This window comes from Oncorhynchus nerka, linkage group LG3 (genome assembly GCF_034236695.1).
Source record: "Oncorhynchus nerka isolate Pitt River linkage group LG3, Oner_Uvic_2.0, whole genome shotgun sequence".
NCBI classification, from domain to species: domain Eukaryota; kingdom Metazoa; phylum Chordata; class Actinopteri; order Salmoniformes; family Salmonidae; genus Oncorhynchus; species Oncorhynchus nerka.
The window spans coordinates 27039852-27052290 of NC_088398.1; the positions used below are offsets into that span (position 1 = coordinate 27039852).

The window sequence follows — 12439 nt, forward strand, 5'->3', positions numbered from 1 at the left end:
CAGTTGATTTGTCAGAAGACAAACCATTCACAGAGACAAACTGATATCTTTCAGACAGATAAGATCCAAAGCCTTGGTCTGATGCCATTAAAAGGTAATTTACCACCTTTACAAGTGCAGTTTCAGTGCTATGATGGGGTCTGAAGCCAGACTGAAGCATTGTGTATACATTGTTTGTCTTCAGGAAGGCAGTGAGTTGCTGCGCAACAGCCTTTTCTAAAATTTTTGAGAGGAATGGAAGATTCAATATAGGCCGATAGTTTTTAAAATATTTTCTGGGTCAAGGTTTGTTTTTTTCAAGAGAGGCTTTATTACTGCCACTTTTAGTGAGTTTGGTACACATCCGGTGGATAGAGAGCCGTTTATTATGTTCAACATAGGAGGGCCAAGCACAGGAAGCAGCTCTTTCAGTAGTTTAGTTGGAATAGGGTCCAGTATGCAGCTTGAAGGTTTAGAGGCCATGATTATTTTCATCATTGTGTCAAGAGATATAGTACTAAAACACTTGAGTGTCTCTCTTGATCCTAGGCACTGCATCTCAGTCCAAGAAGCGTCACTACAGTCCCTGGTTCAAATCCAGGCTGTATCACATCCGGCCATGATTGTGAGTCCCATAGGGCGGCACACAATTGGTCCAACATCATCCGGGTTTGGCCGGTGTAGGCGTCATTGTAAATAAGAATTTGTTCTTTAACTGACTTGCCTAGTTAAATAAAATGTTTTTAGAATAATACTATCATAAAGAATAAGACAGGGAGGGACCTGGGCAAGTACCCACAAAGCATCTCAGAGTAGGTGCTGATCTAGGATCTGTCTATACAATCTTATTCAGTACTACCTAAAAGGCTAAACTAATCCTAGATCAGCACTCCTATTCTGGGACACTTTGTGAATTCCGGCCTGATAATGGACATTGGGAGAGACTAAAACAGCCATGGTTGACTCATCACTTCTCTAACCTTAGTTGATCAATAGTTACTGTACACGTATTTGTCAGCTCTAGAGCGTGCAACTAATTCTGTTTTTTAGAAACAGACAGATCAGGCTTGTGTTCAGTAGGCACGAAGCAGAAGAAAACTGAAACAGGTAGGTACGATCTGAACTTATGAAATGGTTGTTTTGGTTGTCGTTGTGAAGCGTTTTGCTACAGTGTGCCCGCAATGGGCCCTAATGAACACAACCCAAGTGGGAAGGACAGATTGAAACTATTTGTGATATGATTTCTGGGAGCCTACCAAGTTGTTTCCATATTTCCTTTCCTTCAATCACAGTACATTTGTGAGATACCAATGAGTATGAGAATGTGTCTACATCATCTTACAAACCCTAGTTTAAAGATAACCCCACCTTCCTGGTTTTCCTTGGGGCTTGTGTCGGTCACAGCTAGACAGGAGCTCTGACTGCTCTCCCCCTGCTCCTGTCTCTCTCCGTCCTCCCGTCTCCTCCCTTCTTCCTGTCTCTCCTCTCGTTACCGTCTCCTTCTGACTGCCAGTCTTCTTCTGTCGGCCTGTCGGCTCTGCTTCTCCCTTGGGGATCTTGGGGATTTTGGGGATCTTGGTAGGAGAGGAACTGTGCGATGGAAGAGCCTCAGAGGTGGCTCCACTGTGCCCGAGCAACAACAAAAGACACACCAAATACCTAGAGTGAATTGACAGTGCAGTCACATTCAGGAAAACATCACGTGCACAGACATATAGGACAGTACATAGGCTAAGCCATAGACACACAAGCAAGCTTACGAACAATAATAATCCTTTATTACATTTCTATAGCACTTTTCATTACAAGTATAATCTCAGAGTGCATAAATATACATTTTGAAATTTCCCCTGGTATTCCCTTGATATTCCAAAGCCCTGGGAGAGTGTGCCCAGTCGTGACTGTGTGGAAGGAATCCCTAAGTGATGGCTACATGACTTGCTATCCCCTCTACTACTCCAATACATTAGGATGCCTTGAAAGAAAGACTTTGACCGATGTCGGCAAGACTCAAGCCAGATCAAAGCATCAAAGTGAATGTTACAGTTTGTGAACAGGGATGTTAATCTCCCCTATCGCCCTCTATCTCTCCCTCCCTCTCTCTCTCTTTTTCCTTACACTTTTTCATCTCCTCATGTTTTCCTTCTCCCACAATCCCCGGAGTTTGCTGGGGGCCAGAAAGCTGCAGCAGAAGTTCAGCCAATCTGGTGCGAAGCTCCGCCTTCCTGAAGACCTGAAGATGGGGGAGGGGGAGGGGCGGAGGGGGCTTAGATTTGTTTGAACATCATTTAGGTTAATAATGACATGCAACGACCGTAGAAATCTCCCTGGGTACATCGCAATAGTCTAACGTCGCCCCTCCTTCATCCGGACGGATCTGAGAAGAGATGGATTGATAAAAGACATCCTTAGACATCCATCCGTTATAGTACTGTCACCGATCCTATGTCTTTCCAGATCAGAGTTGATGAAGGAAAGGAGACAAAATGACCACTGTAGACTATTGATATGTGCCCCCCCCCCAACGATTCGTATAAACCCTGAATGACTGACAGGGGGCGCTGTGTTGCAGCCACCGCGCAGCCATCTTGGCACTCCTCAATTGTAAAAGTATATTTTGGAAGCTACAGAAATGTATTTATTAATGTTTACATTAGTTTTTGACACAATTATTATATTACAGACACTTTGAAATTATATTATGTGAGCGAAACATCCAAAAATACGAATAAAAGATCTACAAAGTATATTTTTTTGCAAGTATTAATGTTACTGTCCCCACTACATCAACAAAAATACTTAAATACATGTCACTTTGTCATAGAAATATTTCATTGAAATACTGTAGAATTCCATTCATATCTATGGAGGCCTCCTGCTAGGGAGTGCCAAGATGGCCGACCGGTGGCTTCAAAGCCTCTCGTAGCATCAGCAATATGGGGTTTATAAACGCCCCCCTTTTACATGGTGATTCATTGCCAAAGCCCCTATGACAATGACACTCAATCAAAATTAGAAAGGCATGATACATTTCGACACAAGAGAAGGGTATCGTGTTATGCTTACATTTGGTATATTAAATTAGTGCCCGTGTAGATGAGGTTGATCTAAAACCACATCTAAAACTCGCCAAAACCTAATGAGAACGCAAGTTGTTTACCACTATATTTCTCAAGATTATGATCAAGCGAGCCAATTCTCTATCTCACTTGGGTGAAATGATTTAATGATCAGCTGTTCAGTCTTGATGTGCTCCAGCTAGGTTGCAGTGTTTTGAGAGTGGCCTCAATTGAACCCACTCACGATCGAGAGTGTAATAATGTCAAATGTAACCTGCAAAGATGGTATTGGGGGATTAAGCTGCTACATCAAGATGTCTCGTGGGAGAGAGTACAGTCATATCCGGGAGTATTAGTACCAAGGGAAATCTATTCAGGACTGTGGAATAAGCACCGGTGCGCTCACGGCACGACTTGTATTAAAACTACGGATGAAGATGAGAAGTGAGGAAGTGTTCTGTGCCTTAACTCTTTCTTCTGGAGTGAGAGATTGTGAAATGTCGATCTCTAGATGCTCAATCCATCTCAGTTTCTTCTGGAGCTTTCTCGCCTCCCCCATCTGAAACCCCTATTCTACAAGCACCAACAACTGTTCCAGATTATTCTGTGTACAATGTTTCACTAGGCCTGTGGGTCATGCAACATCTGTTTTTTGAGTGTTTCTACCGTGTTTCCATAGACGTGTCTCATCGCTGATGGCAGCAATGTTAGATAGCAGAGGTATGGACTCGAGTCACATGACTTGGACTTGAGTCAGATGGAGCCCTTGGAAAGATGATACCCCAAATTATTATTTTCGGATATAAAGACAATGTTGTATCAACAAAAAACGGATTGCAACTTGCAAAACATGCGGGAAGAAAGTTACAGACGGAGGCGCAACAATTTCCAACTTCGTTCGACATTTGAAGCTGCACAAAGAACGGTAAGTCATGGCTAATATAGCCGACAGCTATCCATCACACGAGGTTGAGTGTTTATGAGTGTGTGTATCTTGTTTCATGAGTTTCTTTTAGCTGGCTTGTGATGTCTGGAGCCTGTAGTCTTTCTCATGGCTACCCATGTATTTCCATGGAAATATAACGTTTATTTGGAAAGTAATAAATATATAGATATTCTTAAAAGCATTCATGATTTGCGTGAATGTAATCTACTATTACTCTTGTTAAAAATATGAAATGGTATTACATTTGGTGAAGAGTACATTATGACTTGTTTAGGACTCGAAACTCAAAGTTTAGGACTTGAGACTTGACTTGATACTTGACAGTCTTGACTTGAGACTTGACTTGGACTTGCCTGTCTTGACTCGGGACTTGACTTGAGACTTGAGTGCTAAGACTTGAGACTTACTTGTGACTTGTAATGACATGATCCCACCAATGGTAGATAGCCTGTTTGAGGGGATACATTTGAGCAAGGATCTGTGCAGATACGCTAATCTTCATCACATAATGAGTAGTTGTTTTACCCAAGAGGATTTCTGTAGATCAGTGATTGTGCGCAGTCCGACTGCAATGTAGTAGATCTGAAACAAGCACAGGCGCTTTATTATCTTCTCTGGTCTGCCGGATGGTTACAGACATTGCTCTGATTTACAGTGACACCAGGTGGAATGGAGAGGAACTTAATTTACTAAATCCAAATACCACGGCAGCGTTTCATTCAAATAAATGGGCTCACTCATTTCTACCCTCGTTCACTTCTCCCCTCCAGTGACTGATTTAATTTCTGTACCAATGTGTGCCTTTTGTTCTAGCCTAACAGTGTTTGGTGTTATAACTAAATCAATATTTATATTCAGTGTATGAGAATGGGACTTGGTCTTCAATAATTCAGTTTGTGAGATAAAACATTTAAATAGTCATTTAATTCAATAACAAATAAGTGCTCAATCATAACGCCAATATGCACCATTTGTTATAATTAGTTGTTATAACTTCCATAGTAAACATGATTTCCTTGGCATACACATCACTGACAAACTGAAATGGTCCACCTACACAGACAGCGTGGTGAAAGAAGGCACAACAGCGCCTCTTCAACCTCAGGAGGCTGAAGAAATTTGGCTTGTCACCAAAAACACTCACAAACTTTTACAGATGCACAATCGAGAGCATCCTGTCGGGCTGTATCACCGCCTGGTACGGAAACTGCTCCGCCCACAACCGTAAGGCTCTCCAGATGGTAGTGAAGTCTGCACAACACATAACCAGGGGCAAACTACCTGCCTCCCAGGACACCTACACCACCCGATGTCACAGGAAGGTCAAAAAGATCATCAAGGCCATCAGACTGGTAAACAGCCATTACTGCCATCACATTGAGTGGCTGCTGCCAACATACTGACTCAAATCTCTGGCCACTTTAATCATTACAAATTGGATGTAATAAATGCATCGCTAGTCACTTTAAACAATGGCACTTTATATAATGTTTACATGCCCTACATTACTCATCTCATATGTATACACTGTACTCTATACCATCTACTGCATCTTGCCTATGCCGTTCGGCCATCGCTTATCCATATATTTATGTCTACATATTCTTATTCATTCCTTTACACTTGTGTGTAAAAGGTAGTTGTTGTGAAATTGTTAGATTACTTGTTAGATATTACTGTATGGTCGGAACTAGAAGCACAAGCATTTCGCTACACTTGCATTAACATCTGCTAACCATGTGTATGTGACCAATAAAATTTGATTTCATTCATACAGTGAGGCAAAAAAGTATTTAGTCAGCCACCAAATGTGCAAGTTCTCCCACTTGTTTTCCACCATAATTTGCAAATAAATTCATTAAAAATCCTACAATGTGATTTTCTGGATTTTTTTTCTCATTTTGTCTGTCATAGTTGAAGTGTACCTATGATGATAAATTACAGGTCTCATATTTTTAAGTGGGAGAACTTGCACAATTGGTGGCTGACTAAATACTTTTTTGCCCCACTGTATGTCTAGTCTGTGTACAGGGCCTATAAAAGTCTACGATCCCCTTGGATTTCTTCACATTTTATTGTTTTACAAAGTAGGATTAAAAAAGATTTAGACTAATTGTCCCTTTTGGCAACTATCTACATGAAATACTCTATAATATCCAAGTGGAAGAAAAATGTGATATATTTTTTAAGATTAATGAAAAATAAAACACTACCTTGATTAGATAAGTATTCACCCTCTGAGTCAATACATGTTAGACTCACCTTTGGCAGCGATTACAGCTGTGAGTCTTCTTGGATAAGTCTCATAAGAGCTTTGCACACCTGTATTGTGCCATATATGCCCATTGTTCTTTTCACAATTCTTCCAGCTTTGTCAAGGTTTTGGGTACCATAGCTAGACAGCAACTTTCAAGTCTTGCCAAGCAGATTTAAGTCAAAACTGTAACTTGGCCACTCGGAAACATCCACTGTCTTCTTGGTAAGCAACTCCAGTGTAGATTTGGCTTTGTGTAGTAGGTTATTGTCCTGTTGAAAGGTGAATTCCTTTCCCAGTCTGGTGTAAAGCAGACTGAAGCAGGTTTTTCTCCAGGAGTTTGCCTGTGTTTAGCTTCATCACATTTATTTTCATCCTGAAAACTCTCCAGTCTTTGTCAATGTCAGGCATACACATACCATGATGCAGCCACCACCATGCTTGAAAATAAGGAGGCCGTTACTGAGTGATGTGTTGTGTTGGATTTGCCTTAAACATAAGGCTTTGCATTTAGGCATACATACTGTATGCATGTTTTGGAATATTTTTGTCTCTATATTTGTATTATTCTTTTCACTCTGTCAATTAGGTTAATACAATGCTGTTGATCCATCCTCGTTTTTTTTAACCTTCACAGCCATTGAACTCTGCAGCTGTTTTAAAATCACCAACGGCCCCATAGTGACATCCCTAAGCAGCTCATTTCCTGTCCTGCAGCTCAGTTCAGAAGGTCGACTGCATCTTTGTCTAAGTAGTTTAATGCATCATCTACAGCATAATTATTAACTGGACCGTGCTTAAAGATATATTTAATGTCTGATTTGTTATTGTTACACATCTACCAATCACTGCTCTTCTTTATGAGGCTTTCGAAAAGCCCTTTGGTCTTATTAGTTGAATATGTGCTTGAAATTCAATACTTGACTAAGGGACCTTATAGATGTTGTATGTATGGGGGACAGAGGAAGGGCTAGTTATTCAAAAATCATATTATTTCACACAGAGTGAGTCCATATAACTTATTAATATGTGATTTGTTACATTTGACTTATTTTTCTCCCCAATTTCGTCATATCCAATTACGATCTTATCTCATCGCTGCAACTCCCCAACGGGCTCGGGAGAGGCGAAGGTCAAGTCACGCGTCCTCCCGAAACATGACCAGCCAAACCGCGCTCCTTAACACCCGCCTGCTAAACCCAGAAGAATGTGTCGGAGGAAACACTGTTCAACTGAAAACCGAAGTCAGCCTGCAGGCGCACGGCCCGGTACAAGGAGTCGCTAGAGTGCGATGAGCCAAGTAAAGCCCCCCCCCCCTACCAAACCCTCCCCTAACCCGGACAACGCTGGGCCAATTGTGCGCCACCCTATGGGATTCCCGGTCACAGCCAGTTGTGACACAGGCTGGGATCGAACCCGGTTCTGTAGTGACGTCTCAAGCACTGCGATGCAGCTTTAGACAGATGCGCCACTCGGGAGTAGCCCCAGATTTGACTTCGAAACTAATTTAGGATTGCCTAAACAAAGAGGGTAAATACTTATGCGACAACTATTGTTTAGTTATGCATTTTCTATTCATTTGTACAAATGTGTAGAATTTTCTTTTCACTTTGACATTATGGATTATTTTGTGTAGATCAATGGCAAAAAAAATACGATTAAATATAATTCAATCCCACTATGTAATGCCAAATAAATAAATAAAAGTTCAAGGGTGTATAGACTTTCTATAGTGTATGTGTGAAAGCATTTTTGAAACCAGGTGGAGGTATTGCTTTTCATTTGACATCTTGTCTCTTCTATGTCCTGCTGTGAGTTTTCCAGCACTATCAACATTTTGTAATTTTTTTCAAGGCCTAGCCTATCCCTAGCCAACAATAGGTCATAGGTATAGTCTGCACATGGCTCCATCTATCAGACAGAGAAAGAAAATATCAAGAAGAGTGTAGATACACAAATTTATTTCTGTATCTGTATGGTTATTACAAGATCATTTGGGTTAAGAATTTCACGGTGTTCAATCATGGAAATGGGTCAGCTAGGGTCTACAGTACCGGTAAATATAGTAGGCCTAGTCATTGAAGCTATTGCTATGTTGTTGCCCCCGTTCTTGCAGAAGTTCCGCAGAGTCTTGTGGAAGGAGAGCATAGCAAGTGCTACAGCAGAGTTTGAAGTAAGGCAGGTGCAACCATCAGCCCCAACTGCAGCAAAAACGGAAGTGTCAAGGTGCTTGTCCCGGATGCCTACAGAGAGAGAGAGAGAGAGAGAGAGAGAGAGAGAGAGAGAGAGAGAGAGAGAGAGAGAGAGAGAGACAGAGAGACAGAGAGAGAGACAGAGAGACAGAGAGAGAGACAGAGAGAGAGAGAGAGACAGAGAGAGAGAGAGAGAGAGACAGAGAGAGAGACAGAGAGAGAGAGAGAGAGCGAGAGAGAGAAGGAACTGAATTTCTACACTTCTAGAAAAGGGGCTATCTAGAATCATAAAAGGTTATTCCGCTGTCCCTGTATGAGAACCCTTTTTGGCTCCATGTAGAACCGATGTAGAACCAATGTGGAACCCAACTTACCCAACAAACCATGGTATAACCTTATAATAACCCTTTGGTGATAAGATTCTACCTGGAACCCAACAGGGTTCTCTGGGACAGCCGAATAACCCTTTATGGGTCGTTCTTGAATTGCGGTGGCATTCACACCCACACAAAAAACACTTCAAAATGACAAATAGTTACACATTATACATGTTATCTGTTTCAATTGGACTGTTTATCAGTCATAAAACATACTGCAAGTGCTTTATAATGCAAAACATTATGTTTATGCATTGTTTAAAGTACAGTTATAGTGACATATTTTGGGGGATTTAAAGCTATTAATCTATGTATAATTTTTTGAATTCTATAAAGTTAACAAAAGCATTACATACAGTTGAAGTCGGAAGTTTACATACACTTAGGTTGGAGTCAGTAACTCGTTTTTCAACCACGCCACACATTTCTTGTTAACAAACTATAGTTTTCGCAAGTCGGTTAGGACATCTACTTTGTGCATGACACAAGTCATTTTTCCAACAATTGTTTACAGACAGATTATTTCACTTATAATTCACTTTATCACAATTCCAGTTGGTCAGAAGTTTACATACACCTAAGTTAAACAGCTTGGAAAATTCCAGAAAATGATATCATGGCTTTAGAATCTTCTGATAGACTATTTGGCATCATTTGAGTCAATTGGAGGTGTACCTGTGGATGTATTTCAAGGCCTACCTTCAAACTCAGTGCCTCTTTGCTTGACATCATGGGAAAATCAAAAGAAATCAGCCAAGAACTCAGAACAAAATTGTAGACCACAAGTCTGGTTCATCCTTGGGAGCAATTTCCAAACGCCTGAAGGTACCACGTTACTCTCTACAAACAATAGTATGCAAGTATAAACACTATGGGACCACGCTGCCGTCATACCGCTCAGGAAGGAGAAGCGTTCTGTCTCCTCGAGATGAACGTACTTTGGTGCGAAAGTACAAATCAATCCCAGAACAACAGCAAAGGTGCTGGAGGAAACAGGTACAAAAGTACCTTTCTCCACAGTAAAACAACCTGAAAGGCCGCTCAGCAAGGAAGAAGTCACTGCTCCAACTGTTTGGCCATAATGACCATTGTTATGTTCAGAGGAAAAAGGGGGAGGCTTGCAAGCCGAAGAACACCATCCCAACCGTGAAGCACGGGGGTGGCAGCATCATGTTGCTGGGGTGCTTTGCTGCAGGAGGGACTGGTGCACTTCACAAAGTAGATGGCATCATGAGGATGGAAATTATGTGGATATATTGAAGCTCAAGATAAAGCTTGGTCGCAAATAGTTCTTCCAAATGAACAATGACCCCAAGCATACTTCCAAAGTTGTGGCAAAATGGCTTAAAGACAACAAAGTCAAGGTATTAGAGTGGCAATCACAAATCCCTGACCTCAATCCCATAGAAGATTTATGAGCAGAACTGAAAAAGCATGTGCGAGCAAGGAGGCCTACAAACCTGACTCAATTACACCAGCTCTGTCAGGAGGAATGGGCCAGAATTTACCCAACTTATTGTGGGAAGCTTGTGGAAGGCTACATGAAATGTTTGACCCAAGTTAAACAAATTAAAGGCAATGCTACCAAACACTAATTGAGTGTATGTAAACTTCTGAACCATGGGAATGTGATGAAAGAAATAAAAGCTGAAATAAATAATTCTCTCTACTATTATCCTGACATTTCACATTCTTAAAATAAAGTGGTGATCCTAACTGGCCTAAGACAGGGGAATTGTTACTAGGATTAAATGTCAGGAATTGTGAAAAACGGATTTTAAATGTATTTGGCTGAGGTTTATGTAAACTTCTGACATCAACTGTATATTGTACTTATCAATAAAAACAAAACAGGCTATTACAATTACTCTTATTTTTACAAATATAATATGTGTCCCTAAGTTTTATCCCCATTGGTGTAACTCCCTTGAAAATCACTCATTACAGAGATTTACAAGGACCTTGCATTGACCTCTAGTGGAAAAGTGTTGCACTGGAAAGGTCTATATTAAATACAATTATTAGCTAATCACGCCCTTTTAGTGTCTCATACATTTGAGGATTCCATTGATCATTTTGTGTGTCTAAATAGGGTAATTGGTGTTACAAATGTTAAATGAAGGGAAATTACACTGTGAGCAAAAATTATGAATCAAAAACACTTTGGCCAATTATTTTTAAAGGTTTAATGACCTTAGATTCGAGCATCTGTGCCCTCCATTTTCGAAAATCCTCAATTACCAAAATGTTGCCATTGGAGTTACCGTCACTGGTGTAACTAGTCCTGCTGGTGACACGATGTTATCATAATAGCAAAACACGATTAAAAGTCATTATTAAGCTACCATATTAGTTCATTTACAAATGGGAAGATGTACCCAATACATTTAATTTTAAAAAATAGAGAAAAATTAAGTTCCTTTTTTTCTCCAAAATGCCACACCCAAATACCACCGCAATTCAAGAACAACCCTTATGGTGAGTAGGCCTATAGACACGTTCTTAGTTTACAATTCCCCTCTCTATCTCCAATTCACCGATTAGCTCAGTCAATTTGTAAAAAATGGGAATACCTTGCCTGTGGCGCTGGTTGCATTCACCTGAAAGACGAAAGACAGGACCATTTTAGACATCTCACCACACTTTAGGCTGTTACCTATATGTTAACACAATACCTGGAAACGAATCACCACAAGTTAGTGCTATTGATGATATGTATACAATTGCTGAACTCTACAATTAATATGTTTAATCTCTACTTAATTAGTTGACTAATACTGATATTTTGGTTCTTACCTTGCCATTTGGGTTTATAGGATTCCCCTCCATGGCCTCTGTGAACACAGAAAGCACCAGCAAGATGAAGACAGCACAGACCAGAGCTTTGTTCATGTTGAAGAGGGTTGAGTCTCTGAACAGCAAAAGTGTATCTGTGTCTATTTCAGCTAGAAGAGGATGAGTCTGAAAGGGGTGTGTGCACCATGACTGCATGTGCACAAGAACAGACGTTTGTTTTACAGTCATGAGCAGTGTAAATTAACTTTAATAAGGGCCTACAAATTATTTGGCACAAAATGAAACAGATGGTTATTTTTCTATTTTCTATTTTTCCATATAGGTCGATAGCCTATTTATTGTATTGTGTTGCATTGCATTGTAGGTTATTGTATTGTATTGTTATGTTTTGTATAGCATGCCTAGTATGTGTTCTGATCTAGGGCTAGGTGTGTGACAACTTTTGAAATAAAAGTAGACTGGTGTTTGGATACATCGTTCATTTTATTTTAAGGTTTGTCGATGGCTGATTACAATGTCATACTGTCACGCCCTGACCTGAGTATTCTTTGTTTTCTTTATATATTTTGGTTAGGTCAGGGTGTGACGAGGGTGGTATGTGTGTTTTTGTCTCACCTAGGGTGTTTGTACTGTCTAGGGGTTTTGTAGATTTATGGGGTTGTTTCCATCTAGGTGTTTATGTAGGTCTATGGTTGCCTAGATTGGTTCTCAATTAGAGGCAGGTGTTTATCGTTGTCTCTGATTGGGAACCATATTTAGGCAGCCATCTTCTTTGGCTATTTCGTGGGTTATTGTCTATGTTATGTTGCACGTTAGCACATTGTTTATATAGCGGT

At 40.5% G+C, this 12439-nt stretch overlaps 1 long non-coding RNA gene across 1 annotated transcript; it reads right to left on the reverse strand.

Moving 5' to 3' along the window:
• Positions 1-8182: 8182 nt before the first annotated feature.
• Positions 8183-11728, reverse strand: LOC115141353 (uncharacterized). The gene is made up of 3 exons (XR_003865352.2): positions 11604-11728; positions 11381-11407; positions 8183-8481 (listed from the first exon to the last, which is right to left on the reverse strand). It is a non-coding gene; the product is annotated as an uncharacterized LOC115141353 (long non-coding RNA).
• Positions 11729-12439: the final 711 nt, after the last annotated feature.